This window comes from Xyrauchen texanus, chromosome 37 (genome assembly GCF_025860055.1).
Source record: "Xyrauchen texanus isolate HMW12.3.18 chromosome 37, RBS_HiC_50CHRs, whole genome shotgun sequence".
Classification (NCBI taxonomy): domain Eukaryota; kingdom Metazoa; phylum Chordata; class Actinopteri; order Cypriniformes; family Catostomidae; genus Xyrauchen; species Xyrauchen texanus.
Window position 1 is genome coordinate 9,466,256 of NC_068312.1, and position 20,087 is coordinate 9,486,342.

General features: G+C 38.4%; 1 pseudogene; it reads left to right on the forward strand.

Moving 5' to 3' along the window:
* LOC127631266 (indoleamine 2,3-dioxygenase 2-like) overlaps window positions 1-19,285 on the forward strand; it is a 44,977-nt pseudogene extending 25,692 nt beyond the window's left edge.
* The last annotated feature ends 802 nt before the right edge of the window (window positions 19,286-20,087 follow it).

A 20,087-nucleotide genomic window follows, 5' to 3' on the forward strand; every position in this document is an offset into this window, starting at 1 on the left:
CTTGTATATGCAAAACTGGTCGCCAATATGCTAGGACAGGGGTCGGCAACCTTTTTAACATGGAGTGCCATTTTTTATTTTCCTGGTTAATGGCTGTGTTGACATCAACCCCAACCCCCCGCCAAAAAAAATTAAAAATATATATATATATATATATATATATAGCTCAGGAAAAACATGTTCAGTTTCTCTGGATTTACTATTTATAGGTATGTGTTTGAGTAAAATGTATATATTTTTTTATTCTATAAACTACTGGCAACATTTCTCCCAAATTACAAATACAAATATTGTATTTCACATTGCTGTTGGGTTTCTTTATGCCACTCCTGGTGCAACAATTCAAGCAGGAATTCAACAGACACTGGAATGGAATGGCTGTCATACACGTAGAGATGCTGATTTAAGAAACATTTGGAGTGGTCTCTTAATTTATTCCAGAGCTGTATATACTAATATATATATATATATATATATATATATATATATATATATATATATATATATATATATATATATATATATATATATATATATGTGTGTGTGTGTGTGTATGTGTGTGTGTGTGTGTGTGTGTTTGCTGCGCTACGAACCTGGCGACCTGAGTTCGATTCCCGCTCATGGCCAACACCAGTGACGATTATCTGAACCGGTCCCGGGCCTCCCCTAGGTCGACTCAGCCTAAAATGAGTACCTGGTGTGGTGTGTAAACATCGCCACTGGGGAGACAAAGGCGGTCGGGCGTGGTGCTGGCCACCCACCCCCTCGTGTACCGTTCCGGCCTTCATAGGTGCTCGCTAACAGCACTTGCCACTACAGTCTGTTAAGGCTAAATGGGGGATCTTTGTCTTATCTTTGTGTGTGTTTGCATGTATGTGATTTTCCGAAGTATGAGGCCACTTGTGAAAATGTTTCTATTTTGCATTTTTCAAATGTAATCAAATTACATTATAAGCATAACAGTTTGAGTGAAAAATGTGGTCAAAACCCGATAATTATTATATAATCATGATCCTGCATGTGAATTTTCACAGAGCATCTTGTGAAAGTGCTTTAATGAAAGAAAACCTGTTTTTTGTACAAAATGAGTTAACAGTTAATCTCACAAATTTTATTACTGATCATGAAATTGTGTGGAATCTTAAATATTTCTTAAATTATGTTGTACAGTTTTCAAAATCACAGAGGGGTAGTCACTAGTACACAAGCAACAACGAGAAAGGAGCAGGCTATTTTATTTATATGATGTTTTTTGCACCTGCATTCCAATCTACATCTTGATGTAATCCTTCCTCGTGATCACGCAGCATGTTTTCATCAACTGAATGGGAGACTAAATACTATTAAAGTGTGACGAGACGCCATTCGCACATTACAAGCCAATCGACTATTTAGACCTTTTTGATGAATCGCAAATTTCCAGGTTTCATTTATAGTTTGAATAGACACTTTTTACCCCAGAATGTGGGTTTATGTTTTCTCTTTTAATCTTTTAATGTAATTTTGAGTGTTACCATTGTTTAAGGACTGTGCACCTGTATGCAGGGTTGGAAATCTGAAGGATTAATAGTGGTGTTTTCCTAATTACATCACATGTTGTTCTGAAAGCAAAAAGAAAATAATTAAACACGGAATTTTGGCTGTCATCCGCACAGCATGACCGAAGCAAAGTGGGCGCGTTTACTCGCTGCCGGCTCGTGATGCATGAATGGCTTGCACGCGCTGCACGAGTCTGTTGGGTATAATGCAGTCTTGTCACATTTACATTTTTTAATAAGCCTCCAATTCAGCTGATGAAAACATTCAGTGTGCTAATGAGGAAGGATTACATCAATATGTAGAATGTGGAATGCATGTACAGAATTTCATATAAATAAAATCTAGTCTACTCCTCACTCGCGTGCCAGTGATTACCCCATAAGTAGCCGACCCCTGTGCTAGGGTGTTGTGGGTGGTTGCTAGCGCATTGGTACGTGGTTTCTAGGGTGCTCTGGATGGTTTCTGCTTACTGGCCCATGTCAAAGGCTATGATATTCTTGTCCCTAAATATGGCTCTGGTCACTCCTTCAATAAAAGTCTATGTGATTTTCCAGTTGTTTTATCATCCGTCAGGTAATAATCGTCAGTTTGATCACTTGGAATAGTAACAGCCTACTTCTCCTCTACAAGCTGCTGATTTAAGGTATTGTTCATGTCCAGGGCACAAACAGTTTGTTCAAATCCCTAAACCTGGGTTCCCACGTCTCTTAATCATGAACTTAATCATGACTTTTCCATTAACTTTCTAGTTGTTTGTCATTAAAGGATAATTAAAAAAATGTGAATTTCTGATTCAGACTGATTCATTCAAATTAAAATGAGAATTATTTAAAAGGACTCATAAGAATGAATTGTTTACAAATCAGAATGATTTAGGAACTATTCTTACTCTACATTAGGCAATATATAATATTTTTAGAACAGAGCATAGCAAGAAATATGTAGATTCACTACAAAACTAATGTTTTTACAGTAATTTCCATGCTTTTCAAGCCTATGGAACACAAAATATCATTGTTTTTCATTGTAACCTTGCTAACCCCTAAGTATGATCGACAAGTTACATTTTGGCCTGTTTCTCACCGTATCACTACAAAAAACATGAATTAAACCACACAATTCATAAGGATTACTTTTATGCTGCATTTATATCATTTATAGAGCTTGAAAGTTTTGGACCGCATTGACTTGCATTGTATGGACAAACACTCAAATCATATCTCTTTCAAAATATCTTGTGTCTCGCAGAAGAAAGAAAGTCATATGAGTTTAAGATGGCATAAGGGTGAGTAAATATTGAGATCACTATAATTTATGGGTGAACTATCCCTTTAACTCCAGCATCCGGCTTTCCATACAGTAACTGAGTGTATAGGAAAAGAAAAGGGAATAAGCCTGCGGGAACAGTTTTGCTGAAGCACTTATCTCGGATCAGAATTGCCCAGTGCCGAACCCACGCTTAGCCCCATCACAGCACAAATATTATCCTGCTGGGCCTGGCCTGAGTTTTACACTGTACTCTCTACAATTTGAGCGAAAGAGAGATAGAGAGATGTACTGTATTTATCGGAGATTTTCTATGCCTACGTCCACCCACATGTTCTCTCTCTTCCTGCTCATTTACTTCGTTCATTCTCTCACATTGATTTACTCTTCCTTATACCTCCTCGTATGGAAAACATTGAGATATGGATATTGCAGGGATGACTGGATCATATTTGCACACACACACATGCACACACGCACACACACACACACACACACACACACACACATGTTGTGTTTCCATGTTTTATGGGGACTTTCCATAGACATAATGGTTTTTATACTGTACAAACTTTATATTCTATCCCCTAAACCTAACCCTACCCCTAAACCTAACCCTCACAGAAAACTTTCTGCATTTTTACATTTTCAAAAAACATAATTTAGTATGATTTATAAGCTGTTTTCCTCATGGGGACCGACAAAATGTCCCCACAAGGTCAAAAATTTCGGGTTTTACTATCCTTATGGGGACATTTGGTCCCCACAAAGTGATAATTACACGCTCTCACACACACACACACACACACATACCCAATATGTGTTTGGATTTCATTACATTAGATAACAAAATATTAAAAAGTGGTATCCGCAAACAAATGCTGCTTTTCTCAGAACTTAAATTTTATGATTGTTTTTTGTTTTAGCCAACTGGTTCCAATGTCATTTTTTATGGACATATGAAGTCAGTTCCTCAGAAGTGTCCTAGCAGAGTAACCACAGGTGTGGTGGACAACTGTTTATTTCACTAACATTTGACATCCAAAAAGTGTCCAAATGCCTTTATTTGTATTATTTGGAACAGTACAGTATGTGTATCTATTTGTTTTATCAATTTCAATTCAGTTTTTCTTTAAAATAAGTCTTGGTTTAATATTTTGACATCTAATGCAATGACATGAATACATTTTTAAATGTTTTGAACAGGTGAATTGGCAGAAATTGTGGGTTTTAAAAAGAAATATGTTCTCCTATTATAGACAAAGGGGATAGTTCACCCAAAATTATAATTCTGTCATCATTTACTCATCCTCATTGTTTTCCAAACACATATGAAGTCAAAGAGGTTTGGAACAAAATTAAGGTTAGTAAATTATGACAGATTTTCATTTTGGGGAAATATCCCATTAAGCTGTAATAGGAAAATGCATAAAAATGAATTAAATAAATAAATAAAAATTACCTCCACACTTCACCTCTACAACACATTTAATATATGCGTAAAAGTAAATAAACAGTAATATTTGCATCCTGTCCATGGCATGAGTGATGATAGTGAGTATGAGTGATGATAGTGAGTTTGGGATCTGTTTCCCGACTATGGAGTCAGAATGATGACTCATTGATACATATACAGTATACAGTACATAAGGTCAATTGGCAATAGATATTCATTTCCACAAATTAATCTCCTTACCTCTCTATCTTTCTCTTACTCCCTATCTCATATTATGGTAGAATATGCAAATACTGACTCACGACAAGAGTTGGATTACCCCCAACACAATTAGATATCCAGCAGAGTATGACTATCACACCGTATGGCCTACCAACAAAAAAAAACTGTTATCATTCTGGAAATCTCTTCATGTTTTACGACACATATTGTTGGCTCTTTGTCAACAGCACATGGTGACAACATCCAAAGATACACGTACACTTGCACAAACGTGCTATCACTCGACAGGGATATGAGTTTTACAGGCTGAGTGAGTGAAAGAATCAGTCACACTATGAAACTAGAACAAAGAGACGGAGGGAAATGACCGTGAGGTGGAACTGGAGACCAACGCAATACTCCTATGTCTTATTTATCGAATTACTCCCTTCCTCTCTGGCCAAGACAAATAAAGGCCTTTCCGTATTTTTTAAGATCACGTCACTCCCTGACAACGCACCCACAAACATAAAAGCATCACTAAGGATGTGGTGGAGAACGGTGAGTATTGTACCACGAGTTAACACCATTAGTTTCACCAAAACAATTTACAGGTGATTTCACTATCATGCTACATACCTATTCGTTTTCTGAGGTGACTTTAGAAGATTCAAGTCAAGTCAAATGTATTTGTATAGCACTTTTCACAACAGGCCTTGGTTTAAAGCAGCTCTACAATAAATTATGCTATAACATAAAAGGAATGAGTAATGCCAATATTAATTATTTATATTTAGAAGTATTAGTGGTCAAAATTAGTAAACTAAGTAAGTGTTGTAGGTCAATGATTAAAAAAATTATTTTGTTTAAACTATAAGTTTTAGTGTTAAAGTCTTTGAAGGATTTTGTTAGTGGTTAATTTATTGTCTAAGTAGTTTAAGAGATTGTTGTCCCTCCATTGACCAAGTTGATATGGCTATCATTCAGTGAGGAGCATCGCAGTCTGGCTGGAAGCTAATGGCAGGTCATTTTTGTGAACTCCATCATGAGCCAATGCTTCAGACAGTGGCTCATGAAGAAACCCATGTCTTTGAGGTTGGATCAATTTATCCTCTGTGAAGTCCATCTTAGTAGACTGAAGTCTTACTGGCACATGCCGCAGTTGGTCATCATCACTCAGTGACACAGTGGGAATCGGACATCAGGCAGTAAAGGAGATGGATCTGGCTGGGTCTGGTAACTCCCAAGGTTTCGACAAGGAAATAAATACATTAGAATGAAATTAGCATAGATTCCATTCACTTTAAAGCAGGGTTAAAGAATGAGAGAAGTGTTTTCGGTTTTGGCAGAACGAACTAAAGCAGCATGACTATGAACTGAGGGATAAATTGGTAACACCATTAGTCCATTAGTTAATATTAGTTAACAACATTAGTTAACATTAACTAACAATGAACAATACTTATAACCATTTATTAATCTTAGTTAATGTTAAGTTCAGCATATAGTAATACATTTTAAAACCCAAAGTTGTATTTGTTAACATTAGTTATAATGCACTATTAACTAACATTAACGAACAATGAACAATTTAATTTGTATTAACTAACATTAACAAAGATTAATAAATTATGTAAAAAGTATATTGTTAATTGTTTATTCATGATACCTAATGAATTAACTAATGTTAACAAATGGAACTTTATTGTAAAGTGTTACCGATAAATTAGTTGTATGCCTGGCTGAATAGATGAGTCTTTAGTCTAGACTTAAACTGAGAGAGTGTGTCTCAGTTCCGAACACTGCTAGGAAGACTATTCCAAAGTTTAGGTTACAAATATGAAAATGATCTCCCTCCTTTTGTGGATTTTGATATTCTCTGCATTGTTAACAGGCCGGAGTTTTGCATGATAGAACTTCACTGAAATACTTTGAAGCTAAACCATTCAAAGCTTTGTAAGTAATTAAGAGAATTTTAAAATGAATACAAAACTTAATAGGTAACCAACATAATGCTGATAAAATGGGGCTGATGTGATCTTATTACTTGGTTCTAGTTAGCACTCTCACTGCTGCATTTTAAACCAACTGAAGTTTTTTTTTTTTCTTTTTTTCTCGCCTTTTCTCCATAATTTTCATAAAGTCCTCGTGATGGCATAGTGAGTCGCCTCAATCCGAGTGATGGAGGACGAATCTCAGATGTCTCCGCGCATCTTATCACGTGACTTGTTGAGCGCATTACTGCGGAGACCTAGCGCATTATTCTCCATGTACAACATTTATGCATTTGCATTTGCATTTGCAACTCACCGTCCTGAGTCACTCAGGATGCCCTGGATTTGAACTTGTGACTCCTGGTGTGGTAATGAGCATCTTTTACTTGCTGAGCTACCCAGGCCCCCAATCCAACAGAAATTAATAATAATCTTGAGGTCATGAATGCATTAATTTGTTTTTCGGCATCAGAAACAGATAGCACGTGTCATAACTAAGGAATATTTCTGAAGTGGAACAATACAATTCTACAAATATTGGATTGTTTTCAAAGGTTAGGTTCCTATCAAATATAACATCACATTTGTTGCTGTAGATAGATGTTGACGTTACAGTACATTCATCAAGAGTCAGATTATATTTTAGTGTCTTGATTTTTGAGGTTTTAGTGCCAATAATTAGTACTTCTGTTTTATCAGAATTAAGAAGGACATTTCTAGCCATCCACGCTTTGATATAATTTATACACTGTTAATTTGAAAAAAATAAATTAATAATTAATTGGGTTTTCAAGAAATATAAAGTTGGTATCTTCAGCATAATTGTCCTGGATAATGGATCCTGATAATGTCTTACAGGGGGAGCATATATATGGAGAAAAGCAGAGACCCTAAAATTGATCCCTTACCTCGCTCTGCGTACCCAGCTGTAAAAAGACATTCAATGCCAATGTGTATACTTTTTTAGAGAAAATGTACTTTTACAGGTCTATTTGCTCTTTACGGAAATGCTGTCGAAGTGCAGAGCGGCAAAGCTGCAATGCCGTGCAGAGAAGGAGAAAGCTGCTGATATGCACCGTAGATCCAACAGCAAACGCTCTACAGTAGTTATCTTAGCTCGCTGATAGCACAACCGCTCGGCTCTGAAGAAGAAATCTGAATGAACTGATGCATGATTCCCTCCCTTTATACCCATATGTCTGGGGGAGGGACATGCAAATTCTGTCTGCCAAATTCTCTTTGGCCTTTTCTCAAGTTCAGAGGTAATCAAGGCCTTCAAGAAAGTCCTCTAGTGTCGCTTCATTCGACACAACGTTGAAGTGAGCGACAGACGGGGAACTAAGAGCACTAGAACAGAAATACAGCTGTGAACAGATGATAAGAGCAAGTCATTTGTAACTCTGATACGTGCAGTCTCTGTACTATGACGGGGCCTAAATCCTGAATATAATTCTTCATATACACAGTTTGTCCATAAAAATGAACATAGTTGGGAGGACACTACCTTTTCTAATTTTTTTGACATAAATGGGAGATTTTAAATCAACATATAATTAGCTAATTCTCCTGGAGCAAACTGTGGTTTCTTGATAAGCGGTTTGATAACTGCCAGTTTAAAGTTTCTTGGGACATACTAGAATTAGGCCAGAGCTAGTCCTTACATGTGACATATGTAAGCAAGCCCCTGCAAAATTATCACATATGTTCTGGTCTTGTCCAAGTCTACATCATTTTTGGCAATTAATTTATGCATATTTGACTGCTAACTTTTAAAATGCATCACAGATCTAAGAAAAAACACTACATGAATCTGATTCCAAAAAAATAAAAGGGCGACATGATTACAGAAATGAAAAGATAAAAAGTTATTTTAAATACATGGATAACGATATTAAATTGGAATGTATGAAACAATTACATTAAAATCAATTTATGTGTAGGGTCTAAAAATGCCAAAAGAGCAAGTTATTGTTGTGCATAAAACATGTTCAAAACAATGCAAGATTCAAAAATCAGGGTCACTTGGCATGTCATGTCCCGCACAATAGAGGATGTAGAGCAGGGTGGAAAAGTTGTTTGGTATAGGGGCCACATCATGCTTTAAAGGAATAATTCACCCAGAAATGAAATTTCATTTTTACAATACAGTCTACTCCCTGCTCAGTCAATCTCCACTTTAACTTTCACATTCTTCTTGTGTTTTTGGTGATTCAGATTCTTCATGCATATTGTCACCTATTGGGCTGAGACAAAAAAGGACTTAAATATTGATCTGTTTCTCACCCACACCTATCATATTATTTCTGAAGTCCTGTGTTTAACCACTGGAGTCATATGGATTACTGTTGATGATATCTTTATGTGCTTTTTGGAGCTTCAACATTTTAGCTTCATCTATTTATTGCATTTTATGGACCTACAGAGCTGATATATTCTATATAATTTGTGTTCTATAGAAAAAAATATTCCTTTAAGTAGTACATGGGGGTCACATTGTACTCCTTTTGAGATACAAAATGAAATACCTTTTGAAATACAAAATGACTGTATCTTTTAAGCCCAGAAATAGTTGTATTCTCATTCTAATGCACAATTTTCTGAAGTTATTATAAACAATATTATTTAAAAGTATTATTATTAAAAATGTCACTGTTTTATTACATTACATTAAAACGTTTAAAGCTACTCAAGTTATTCAGCCAAAAGTAGTGTGTGGTTTCTCGCTTTCTTGTTATTGTTGTTTGATTAATAGCCTTTTAATGACATGCTAGACCTGCTCTATTCAGTTACATGTACACATCGAGTCCGACATTTTGATGCAAATACACCTTTTGTCCCACTGTTTACGTTCACTTTAGATATAACCGACTGCGTTTACATTAATAGTGCTCTCGGAACACTCGTGCATGTAAAGAGCAGCACACAAAAATAAGCCTTCTGTCAATCAAACAGCGTGCTGCTTCAGACACAAGTCAACCTTTTATATTTTATCTAGATCAACTAACTAGTCTTGCTACTGTGATCGATGTGATGAACAGCCCTGGTCTAGATGCAGAACAAAGGCTAAGTATAGAAAATTACTCAAAAGTTTATCATCGATATCGAGGACATATCTTTTTTTCTGATAAACATCAAGATAATTTTATCACTCAGCACAATTGATAACATTGCAATAATCTCTCACAGAAACCCAATAAACTCATAGATAGATAGCTAAATTACAGGATATGTCATAGACACAGAATCTAGTAAGCAGAAATATGAACTGTACCTCGATAAGTTTCTTCAAATTAGAGGCAGAATTAAGGCTGATATCTGGCTTGAGCAAGCTAAACTCACATGACAATTGGCCTTTTTCCACTGCAAAAAGCCCTTTCAGGTGTTGAACTGCTGTTTGAGATATAGTCCACATCCATAAAAGTTGGCACCAGATCTACAGCTGCCATTCAGATTTTCTATGCTTGTTTTGATTTGACGGGAGTCACGAAACTCTTGTAGCCAATCATGTTGATGGATAAAAATTAAATCAGGACAGGAAAGTAGCGAACACAGATGGAGGAAAAATGAGTACAGTTTAACACTTAAAATGAATTCAAGTCTAAGTAAAAGTATACAATTTTTAAACTACTTAAATAAGTAAACTTTTCAGGTAAAACTACTTAATTACATTAATGTGAGTATTTGTAATTTGCACCACTGAATCTGACCAGCATAAAATATGAGACAAAAAGATGAAAAGTCACATCCCATGTAGAATCAATATGGGAAATGACTTTTCATCTTTAAAAACATAGCAATCCCTTAGTTTATGGGATGGGTGGCAAACCTAGTCACCAGGTCCCTAACCAGGGTTTAAAAATTAGTGAGGTCTGGAGTGGGGTGCCAAGAATTGTACCAAAATTAAAATTATGTTTTTATCAATGATGTTGTGAAACATCAGCTACTAAAATGAATGAAATATTATAGCTTTCATCATGGCCAGTGTTCACATATTTGACATACAGTATTTCATACCCTGTAGAACAGATGGTATTCCCTTGCAGGGTGATACTGTTTTTGAATGTTTCAGTTAATGTCATAATGATCATCAGGGCCAAATTAAGAGTGCCCCTGGGCATGAAGATAAAGATTTGTCTTATAAAATATACTTTTTTTTTCTTCTTCAGGGACATGTTTTCTTAAGTCATTCAATAGCCGTGTGTAGGGAACCGAAATTGTGAATCTGTTACCTTTGAGAAATAAAACTTTCTTCCACCAGGGGGCACTTGATGGCTCAGAAAACCAAATCCATTGATCCGCATTCAAAAAAGATATTTTTATATCTAATTGGTGAAATTTGTAAACTGGATAGTAATTTTTTTCATGGGTGGAATTCCACCGCAGCACTATCTATCATTTCATAAACTAAACATCCATCCAGTAATAATAAACGACTGCGATTGGTCCATCCTTTCCAGCACTGACATGTCAAGTGGTTTTTATTGTCGTTCAACCATATACAGTTAGTACAGTACACAGTGAAACGAGACAACGTTCCTACAGGACCATGATGCTACATAAAACAACATAGGACAAAAACAAATCCACATGAGACAACACAGACTAAATAACATACCTATATAAAGTGCACATGCAAACGTGTGCAAAAGGTACGGGACAGTACAATAAATTACTAAAAATTAACAGGACAATAGACACAGTGAGACACAGTGCAGCGCCGACCAGTACACAGTAGTGCAGAAAGATGACAGTTTCTAAAAATGCCAAATGTAAACATAACATACTATGAGATAGTGTTCTATTATTGAGGTAGCAGCCAGGTATAAATTGACAATAATTCAAGTGCAACTCGGGACACGTGTGTGTGTGTGTGTGTCAGTCCAGTCTCTGAGTATTGAGGAGTCTGATGGCTTGGGGGAAGAAGCTGTTGTGTGAGGGGTGTGTGGGGTCATCCACAATGCTGGTTGCTTTGTGGATGCAGTGTTTTTAATAAATGTCTTTGATGGAGGGAAGAGAGACCCCGATGATCTTGTCAGCTGTTCTTACTATCCTCTGCAGGGCTTTGCGGTCCTAAACGGTGTGTAAGGCGGGTGCCAGCAAGTCTGGACTACCCCTCGAGAAAACAAAAGGCTCTCATGAGAATTAACATTTGAACTCTCTCTTGCATATGTAACAGCAACATCCGAGAAGCAGAACACAGTGCAGCTCACACCTCACTTCTACAGTCTCATCATCTCCCCCAACTCCCCCCTTCTGCTCCTCACTTAAAGCTCACTAAAAACCTATGTAATGTTAAGTGTGTACAAAAAAGTAACTATACATGTTTGGTATCATTTAAAGTGTCTCAGTGTGCCTGGTAAACTGGTCTCATTCTCCCAGTCATAATGAAAAGCTAAAAGAAGTTATAAAATATGAGAAATGTGGTGTGCCCCTTAAAGGTGTGCCCTCCCCAAGATCCTCCATACAAACTACCTCCTGTATGTAAATCTACAGGAATCAAGAACCCATTCAATTACAAATTTTGATCCACCAGTTGTGAACCCCTCAATAGGGGACCTAAATCTAATTATAATGACAGACACCACCATTTGGTAAGCATATTGAATTATCTTGGTTTATAAGGAAAATGGGCAAAAGGTTCGTAGGAATCTGTATGTAGACTTCCCACACAATCGCTGTGTGTAGTTTTCGTTGCCAGGTAAATATTTCTATAAATTCCTCGATTTCCGAATTGTTGTTATTATATTTGATTGATCGATGATTTTACTCTATGAATTGGATTTTGAATTATTGTTCTATTACCTGGTCAATAAATTGTAAACATTTGATTTTATTATGACTGACTCTGAAATTGTTTTCCCAAGTAGAATAAACAATTTGTATGTTACCACAAGTCTGCGTCAGATTAGTGACGACTAATATTTGGCATCAATTCAAGTGTACTTGGTTTGCAAATACAAAAAGGAATTTCCGTTTAGAACAGCAAATGCTGCTTGACCAATCAAAGTTTTAATTTAATGTTTCTCCAGATAAGTGTACAAGGGAAACCACGGCATGGCAAATCCAAAGCTATTATAAGAGAAGTTATGTTGGTCAACTTATATCTGTAATAGTGGCCGTGACCTCTACTGAAGAAAACGTGAAGTTAAATTCAAGTGTATGCAAATCCATGGGGGCTATACTGAAGTATCTCTGATTGTGTAAACGTGAATGTGACCGATCTTAGGTATATAGCAATAACCTCTGTTTGATGATCAAAGACTGATGGGCTTGTGATCGTGAGTCCCGCGTAAAAGAGAAAAACACACAAGGCCCTCAAAGCGACATAGTTTCCTAATCTGAACGGGTAAAATATAATTAAAGAGTTAAAAAGAATAATCAAACATTCGCTCACATTTAATGATGTTCAGATATCATTAAAACCTTTTTCATTTATGGAGTCAGATGAAATAATGAAGTAATACATAAGAGAAAATGTATTTCATTTAATCTTGTTGTGTTGCATGTAAGACAGTACTGAAAGACAGTAATACGCAGAGACCTTTACCCGTATTATTGGAGCCCGCCATTGGACTGACAAACGGGCTCACAGGTGCAAGTCCCAAACCAGGCAGTGATGCAGCTGCTCAGGATGCTCTCAATAGTCCCTCTATAGAATGTAGTGAGGATGGGGGGTGGGAAATTCTATCTTTCGAAGAAAGTAGAGATGCTGCTTGGCTTACTTGGTAATAGAGCTGGTGTTGAGGGACCAGGTGAGGTTCCCCACCAGGTGAACACCAAGGAATTTGGTGCTCTTGACGATTTCCACAGAGGAGTCATCGATGTTCAGCAGAGAGTGGTCACTCTGTGCTCTCCTGAAGTCAACAACCATCTCTATTGTTTTCTTCACATTCAGAGACAGTTTGCTGGCTCTACACCAGTCGGTTAGCTGCTGAACCTCCTCTCTGTATGCTGACTCATTGTTCTTGCTGATGAGACCCATTACGGTTGTGTCATCGGCAAACTTAATGATGTGGTTCGAGCTGTGCATTGCTGGACAGTCGTGAGTCAGCAGAGTGAACAGCAGTGGACTGAGCACACAGCCCTGGGGGGCCCCAGTGCTCAGTGTGGTGGTGGTGGAGATGCTGTTCCCTATCCGGATGACCTGAGGTCTCCCAGTCAGGAAGTCCAGGATCCAGTTGCAGAGGGAGGTGTCCAGGCCCACCAGGTTCAGCTTTCCAATCAGGTGCTGAGGAATGATTGTGTTGAATGCTGAGCTGAAGTCTATGAAAAGCATTCGAACGTATGAGTCCTTTTTATCTAGGTGGGTGAGGGCCAGATGGAGGGTGGTGGCGATGGTGTCGTCTGTTGAACGGTTTGGATGATACGCGAACTGCAGTGGGTCTAGTGAGGGGGGCAGCTGTGTCTTAATATACCTCATGATGAGCCTCTCGAAGCACTTCATGATGATGGTTGTGAGTGTGACGGGACGGTAGTCATTGAGGCAGGACACTGAAGACTTCTTTTGCATGGGGACAGCGCTGCTTAGAGAGATGTTGAAGATGTTGGTAAGAACATCTGCCAGCTGGTCTACACATCCTCTGAGCACTCTGCCAGGAATGTTGTCAGGTCCAGCAGTCTTTTGACTCTAAGTAGAGTTTTCCTCACATCAGCCATGGTAAGACAGAGCACCTGGTTGTTGGTAGGAGGGGAGGTCTTCCTCGCCACCACGTCGTTCTGTGCTTCAAACTTAGCGTAGAAGTCATTCAGCGCATCTGGAAGGGAGGCATCTTTGTCACAGGCAACTGATGTTGTCCTGTAGTTGGTGATGGCCTGGATGCCCTGCCACATGCGCTGCGTTTTTGCCCTGCCACATGCGCTGCGTCCTGGAAGTGACTGTGGATTCTCTGGGCATGTGCGCAATTTGCCTCTCTGATGGCCCAGGACAGTTTGGCCCTCGCTGTTCTTAGGGGGGCCTTGTCGCCTGCTCTGAAGGCGGAGTCTCGGGTCTTCAGCAGCGCACGCACCTCCGCAGTCATCCATGGCTTCTGGTTGGAGCATGTGTTGATGGTCTTGGAGAAGGTGACAGGTGCCAATTGACAGCAAGTGTGTTGCTTCAGGAGCGGTCTTAACCTCTGGACAGTAATTTAAAGCTGATTAATGATTTTAAAAACATTTTGATTAATTATTGAATTCAAAAACTAACAATTTCAGTGATTCGTACCTGTGGTTGGAAACCCGCCACAATAAATGGCTGTGATTGGTCCATCCTGACCAGCGCTAAGAAACGTAACAGGTACCATGTCACAACACTGAGTATGTGCTGCTTTAGCAGCAGTCTGGACCTCAGGACAGTAATTTATAGGCAATTAATGACATTAAAAGTTTTTGAATAAATATTGAAATGTTTCAAAAGATTAAAGATTCAATGTGCCGTGAACTTAATTCACTAATATGAACTGATATAAGGCAATTAAATATTGTAGTCGCATGTTGTTCAGTTGTATAAACTGTAGCTTCAAATTTTATTTTTCAAATTTGAAAAAATTACTGAGGTCCACAGTGCGTTGACCTCATAAATGGTTACCACCATGAGTTATTAATGTATTTTGTTATTGTCATTTTAAGATGCGTTTTGAAAGGGGAAGACATTATAGATAGCTGTATAACTGTTTTGAGATTTAACACAGACGTAATGATTGATGTATGCCCTCAGGAAATTAGAGTCTTTCCCCTTGAAATCCAAACACAAGTGGACAAAAGAGACGACCAGGTGTGATGGTGATGTGTCTCGCTTGAACACTTGATCAGATCACCTAAAATGCACCTTAATATCAGATGTACACAGGGCCTTAGTCTGAGAGGAATGGAGCTGTAGTTTATTCACCCAGTCTGCAATCAGTCATGTAGTGTGCGCAACAGCACGATGGAAAACAATACTGAGAGTCGTAAGGCGCCAACAGCAAGTAATTTAGTGTGTGCTTAACTTAATGCATTAACATGCTATATGCAGCCATAATAGCACAGGTTACCCTATTGTATTGTATTTAATGATGACACTGATGACATGGAACACTGGCAGTTAGAAACTGTTTAGCAGATGGTTTTCCTGAGAGTTTGCATGGGCAAGCTGTTTTGAACCACTGCAACTAACTCATGTGTCAGTGTTACCTTTTTGGACATATTTTGTTCAGAATTGATTTTGCTAGAAGTATATTTGCACATTTAGGAGCACTAGCACTGCAGCTATCCAAAGTAGCATTAGCACTGCAGGTACACTAAGTAGCACTAGCACTGCAGCTATGCTAAGTGTAAGATACACTGAACCTACTTAAGGGGCCAACATCTTTTAAAATATATTACTATCCAATCATTTTTAATTTAATTGGAGCCATATTTTCTAGTATAAAAACAATTTACCTTGTTTTATTAATACATGAGCAATAATTAGGGTGACAGCTTTAAAACTGAACATATAAATGTACACTAAATAGTGCAAGTAATAATAGCTAAAATAATTTATAGAACAGACCCTAATTATTATATTACCTAGCAAATGAGCTGAAATTAGCAGAATTTAATTTCATCAGAGTTTATTTCATTAAGAAAAAAGAAGACCTAAAGTGTCAAACAGGGTCCTTTGGGGCGTTGTAAAGATGCAATGTAAAGACACAAGTATGTTTGTAAAGCAAATACTGAAAAGGTTTTCTGGGTGGTAGGTTTGGCCTCTCCCTAATTGTCAGACCAGAACTGCATAAATTCCTTCCATTTCATTCACTTTCGCTTATTCAGTAGTTACTACTTTTTTCCAGTCAACGTTTGTGGTGAAACCTGCCCTGTCGGGTGTGGTGCTCGTATCGTCTGAGGTTGTTTGTTTAGAGGGATATGTTGGGCGCTTTCCCTAAGAGATGTCCACACAAGATCACAGTCCAGCCACTGGCATCTAAGATAAGAAAGATGCAGGTAGCATGAGTCAGGTTATTAAGAACGTTTCACAGGTCTGGAGAGAGATGATTCAGCAAACCATTATGTGAGAAGTCGAATAACAGAAAGCATATTTTTAAAGGATATATTTTTTCCCAGCTATGTTCAGACTGCATACTGCACAGTAAATACTATACACTGCCTTATATTGTTTTCAAGAAGTATGTGAAACAGCACGCAATATGCATCTGTAAATGTCTGCAGTGTGCTACAGTTATTGCAACATGACCTCACTAACTTTCATGCTCTGTTGTATATTGAACATATTTTGGAAAACAAATTTCCCAAAATGTTTTTGTCTTATCTAACCCCCACAGCCCCATCAGTATGACTCAAGTACCATTCTGTGACCAAAGCAATTTTTAAACTCATACTGGACAATTTTGAAATGTCATTAATATTATTAAAGTCACAAACATACAGAGTCAGAAGAGAGGAGACAGGAAAGTACATCCTCTGAATCTGTCAATCAATCTTCCTCTCCTTTTCTTTTTCCTTACAATGTCTTTCTTCACCCTCATCATAATTTTCCTCTTCCCATTAATACAGTATCACTATGTAAGCCAGCGCCCACACTCCTTATCGGATGATTAAACACACACACACACACACACACACACACACACACACACACACACACACACACACACACACACACACACACACACACGTGCGCTGAATAATGTTGGAAGCATTTCCCAGGTAGATAAAGTAAGACTACAGAGTAGGTAATGGAAGATAAACTTAAAGCTCCATCTATCTGTGATGGCGGTGGCATGCCTGGATAATTCCAAAGCTGCCAGAAAGCAGAAAGTTGCTTATTTCTACTACATACCTAACGAATAAAACTTTATTTGTATCAAGGAATCAAGGTTTGGCTGGTTAATATGGCCTAGAGTGGTTTGTCAATCGTCACATGGCATTTATGGCTCAGAAGATGTAACCGATGAACCAATAGGGCAGAATGAACAATGAAAAAACAGGGCAGAATTAAAATCGCATACTTCCAGGTCATGCACCAGCCGAGCAACTGCCGTTGAGATTAATGGGGATGTTAACCGCTTAGCTTTCTACCAGGTGTTATGACCTCCTTGGTTTGGATCGATAAAACCTTATTTGAAAACTTTAACATCTTAAAGGGTACCTAAACCCTAAACCAACTTTTTTTAGTTAATGATCTGTAAGCATGGGGCTTTATTAGTACTGGTCATTGATTCAAGTAATTTTTTTGACATTTGTGTATAAAGTGTTTTAATTCTACAATATATGGTGTAAAAACGTCTGAGTGCTGCCCTCTTCAGGTTGAACGGTGGCTACTGCAGTTGAATTTTCCTATTGGCTGTTGCGGTACTTAAGCGTGACAGCTTAAGCAGTGACAGCTGACGTAAGCAGGTTCCAGCTCACCACGCCAGATTCATGTACATGTGGTCTTGGGACCGTGTGAGGAATAATAATAACATAGAGTCTGACAGCAGCTGTCAATTAATCCGTCACTAGGAGTCTCAGGTGCCCCCCCCCCGCTCAGCCCCGCACTCGGTTCGTTCCCTCTATCCCCGCCGGTGTCTGCCCACTTTTCCTGCATTTTCAAATATTTCTAGTGGGTGGAGTCAGACTCTGAGCAGGTGTTTAGTTACCCTTTAAACACCTTACTATTTACTAATTGCAGTTCGGGTCTCTTGGAGCAACATTAGGGTTAATAACAATACTAAAGTTAACTAACATAACAAAATAAGTATACTCACACTCTTCATTGATTGGTTCTTAGTTTTGCTCACCTGTACGTAATGAGATGTATAGTATGTGGCATATAAGGTCATTTGTTGAATTAAGTCTTTGTGTAACATTGTTCCAGTGTTGTAGCATTTCTCGTTTGCTCAGCCTATGTTGTATATTGAAATAAATACTTCCCTGCACTATTACAGAATGTTAGCCCCACACTTAAGATAGTAGGCGAGCCTGATCTTTGACACGATGAGGATGAACAAGGCCGCTCCTGTTTGATCACCAGAATTGTCTGAGCTCGGCTCTGCAAAGGACAAAGCTCTGTGGATTCTCCACTAGCTAAATTCAAAGTTGGGAGGTGGAGAACAGGACTCATCTTTTTGAGTCTATTCCTACAGTCTTTCAACAATCTCCTCTGCCTACTCCCATTTCTGAGAGGCCCAAACTCACACTTCCAGACAAGTCAGATGGTTATGCTAGTGTTGCTCGCATGAAGCAGCTGCATGCAGAGAAGTAATGGTGGCCCATGCTTGGCCAAGATTTTGCCTGGTATGTCAGCTCCTGTTCAGTCTGTGCTACTTCCAAGATCCCTTGTAGTGCTCAAGTGGGAAAACTCCACCCCCTGTCAATAACTCAACACACTTGGTCCCATTTGTCAACTGATTGTGTCACTGACCTTAAATTGCTACACCACCATATTAAATGTTGTTGATAGATTTTCAAAGTCCTGTCGCTGCATTCCTCTGCCAGGTCTTCCTTCTGCTTTCCATGTTGCTGATGTTAGTTCGACCAGGTGTTCCGAACCTACAGCATACCTGAGGACAGTGTGTCTGAACACCGACCCCAGTTCACTTCCAGGGTATGGATGGTATTCCTTAAGAAGTTGAGCATAACTTTAATGCTCACATCTGGCTATCACCCACAGGCCAATGGACAGGTAGAACATGTCCATAAAGAGCTTGGAAGATTCCTCTACATCTACTGTCAACATCAGCAGGATGAGTGGGATGTTTTTCTCTCCTGGGCAGAGTATATCCAGAATTCCCTTCGAAACTCATCTACGGGACTGACTACGGGAACTGCAGTTGATGACTGGTTCTGTCGATCTAATCAGGTGTGGATTATAGCTCATACCTGGCTTTAGAAGACTATTCATCACCAGAAGTAACAGATAGATTGTCACTGAAGTGAGAACATGGAGTTCCACCCAGGCGATCAAGGAACATTTAGAGTTGGTTAGCCCTGTCGAAAGCTTTCACCTTGATTCGTTGGTCCCTTCAAGATAATTAAAAGAATCAATGACTTGACAAACAAGCGTGCAATGCCTTATCATTATCGTGTCTCACCTTCAATTCATGTCTTCTTACTCAGTCCCCATCAGCAGCAGTCACTGCTTCAACAAGATTATCTTCATCTGTCTTCTAATCAAGGACTCTGTGCCTCATTGGCCACAACCCACCCATTGGATTCACCTGAGTTGATTATGGACTCTCATACTCTTGTTTGATTTGGTTCCGTTTTTCACACCTGTTCATAATGAGATACTCTGATGGCCAAAAGTTTGGAATAATGTACATATTTTGCTCTTATGGAAATAAATTGGTACTTTTATTCACCAAAGTTGCATTCAACTGATCACAATGTATAGTCAGGACATTAATAATGTCTTTGAAGACTGTAGTGTACACCTTTGTATGAAATCTTCAGTTTGTTGACAGTTTCAAGCATTGTATAGCCTTCCTTCCTCAAACAATAACTGACTGATGAGTGTCCAGAGAAAGCTGTTTCTTTTTTGCCATCTTTTACCTAATATTGACCTTAAGACATGCCAGTCTATTGCATACTGTGGCAACTTAAAAACAAACATAAAGACAATGTTAAGCTTCATTTAATGAACCTAATTTAACTGTTTGATATAATGGCCAGTGATTTTCTAGTACTAAATT